At 37.2% G+C, this 2,825-nt stretch overlaps 1 pseudogene; it reads left to right on the top strand.

The window, feature by feature from the left end:
- Positions 1 to 248: 248 nt before the first annotated feature.
- LOC149140447 (S-adenosylmethionine synthase 1-like) lies at positions 249 to 1,474 on the top strand (annotated as a pseudogene).
- The last annotated feature ends 1,351 nt before the right edge of the window (positions 1,475 to 2,825 follow it).

Raw genomic sequence — 2,825 nt, 5'->3', positions numbered from 1 at the left:
TCTAGTAATATTTTCTAGTGATAAGAAAGATATCCATGCAATCAACATATTGCATAAAATATTTTGCATATACACTTCTGCACTTATGTAATACTAGTTGTTCTCACTCCACAGTCAATTTTCAGTTTTCTGGCTAACTATGTGTTGTTTAACAGTTTATATTAAATGGTGATTCTTGCATGTTAAGTCAAGTGTTTGGTCATATTTTCTCTTGCCTACTGATTTTTTTATGTGCCTGTATTTTTTAGATGGACACCTTTCTCTTCACATCAGATTTTGTCAATGAGGGACACCCTGACAAGCTTTTGTGATCAGGTTTCTGAAGCCATCTTGGATTCTTGCTTGGAGCAAGATCCTGAAGGCAAGGTTGCATGTGAGATTTGCACAAAGACAAATATGGTTATGATATTTGGAGAAATCACAACTAAAGCTAATATAGACTATAAGAAGATAGTGAGGGGAACACCTATAGAGGAATTCAATTCATGTCAATGGATGTTGGCTTGCGTGCAGATAATTGCAAGGTCCTGGTGAACATTGAACAAAAAAGCCCCGACATTGCACAGGGTGTCCATGGCCATCTTACTAAGAATCCTAAAGAGATTTGTGCAGGAGATAAGGGCCACATGTTTGGGTATGCTACAATTTGAGACCCCGGTGTTGATGCTTCTCAATCATGTGCTGGCAACAAAGCTGGGAGCACAGTTGACTGAAGTAAGAAATAATAGAACCTGCCCCTGGTTGATACCAGATGGAAAGACCCAAATTATTGTTGAGTATAAAAATGAGGGAGGGTAAATGGTCCTGTTAAGAGTTCACACTGTTCACATCTCTACTCAACATGATGGAACTGTTATCAATGATCAGATTGTAGTTGATCTCAAGGAGTATGTCATTAAGCCGATTGTTCTTTCTCAATATCTAGATGAAAATACAATATTCCATTTCAACCCATCTAGGCGTTTTGTAATTGGAGGACTCCATGGGGATGTTGGACTCACTGGGAGGAAAATTATTATTGATACATATGGTGGTTGGGGTGCTCATGATGGAGGAGCCTTTTCTGGAAGGGGTCCCACCAAGGTGGATTGTAGTGGTGGCTACATTGTTAGACAAGTTGCCAAGAGTGTTGTTGCTGCCGGGCTAGAACGCTGCTGCCTTGTGCAGGTTTCATATTCCATTGGTGTGCCTGAGCCACTCTCTGTATTTGTTGACACATATGGAATTGGATAGATTCTATATACTGAAATCCTGCAGTTGATCAAGGAAAATTTTGACTTCTGCCCTAGCATGATTTCTATCAATCTTGACCTAAGACGGGGAGGCAATATGAGGTTCCAAAAAATAGCTGCATATGGCCATTTGGGTTGGGATGATCCTAATTTCACTTGGGAGACTGTAAAGGTCCTTAAGTGGGAGAAAGCTTGCAACTCTGGAGTAAGAATCTGGTAACCTTGAAACCATTCATGATTTAATGTGCTCATTAGACTCTGATTTAAATGTGCTCAACTTGTTGGACTCTGAACACTAATTTGTAGAATCAGTTGGAAAGAAAACAATTACTCATCGTTGTACTCATGTGACCAACAGCGTTTTCAATTTCCAGGTGGAGGTCCTAAGCAACAAGAAAATTAGAGTTTCATAAACATTCAATCTTCCATTAAAAATCAACCAGAGGAGTTACATAAACGTTCAATCTTCCATTAAAAATCAACCAGAAGAGGCAAATTTAACGGACATTTCAAATATTGCTTAAATCTAGAAAACCACATGAAATACATACTGAAATTTCAACACATAGTTGGTAACAGTAGCAAAAGATGGGAATCTATCCCCACTCCACAATACATCCCGTAATGGTGATGAAAACACCTAATTTTCCCTCTTAGACGTATGGAAGATTCGAAGAGCTTGGTTACATGCTTTGGGGATAAATATCTCATCACCTTCTTCCTTCATTGATAGCGACACTGCAAACACTCTGCACTTTTGAACAATTAAGAGCAGCTATTTGGGTATTTAAGACCATGGCTACTTAAGAAACTGATAATTGTAATTTGTGATCACTGTTCAATTTTGGACATTTACAAAGCAGTTATTTGGGCATTTGAGTTCACAACCGCTGCTTAAAGTGTAGGTAGTTGTATTTTGTATTTCACTAATTGAAACAATCTCAATGCCTCCTCAGCAAGTCCATGCCTTGCATAAGTTGCAATCATGGTAGTCCAAGAACAAACATCTCGTTCTGGCATTTGTTTGAAAACTTTGCAAGCGTCATCCAGTATATTCCATCTCAACCCTTTCTTAGAATTCTGTTTAATAAATTAATTGTTTCCCATCATTGTGAAATACTTTAAATAGAATTCCCACGAGTAATACTTTAAATAGAATTCCCACGAGTATGTTAGGAAAAAATTATAAATAAAGAAATGAAAAGGCATAGTAAAATGTGTACATTGTATTATTTTTTTGTTTTTCTTTTAATATATTTCCTGGAAATTTCAAAAGGACAGAAACAACACTTAAAGTCTTCCATCAATGAAATATATATAGCACATCTTCGTTCTTCACACCATACATATCAGCTATTGGAATTCAATCTATTACACATAGTGCTCACAATTCATTTGGCTACAAGAACAATACCACATAGTGCTCACAATTCATTTGGCTACAAGAACAATACCCTGGCAGATGTAACAACCATGCTAAGTCCTACATGTACCCTGGAACATATAACTTCCATGCCTAGTCCTTATCCATTTTTAGCAAAGTTCATAGATCCACAACATGAGGGCATTGTTTCTTTAAAAATAATTATTTTA

The sequence above is a fragment of the Pinus tabuliformis genome, chromosome X (assembly GCF_031772625.1).
Source record: "Pinus tabuliformis cultivar Carrire ecotype Pingquan chromosome X, CPIR1, whole genome shotgun sequence".
Classification (NCBI taxonomy): Eukaryota; Viridiplantae; Streptophyta; class Pinopsida; order Pinales; family Pinaceae; genus Pinus; species Pinus tabuliformis.
Note: the sequence above shows the minus strand (reverse complement) of the source record. Positions and strands in the feature narration are given on the sequence as shown.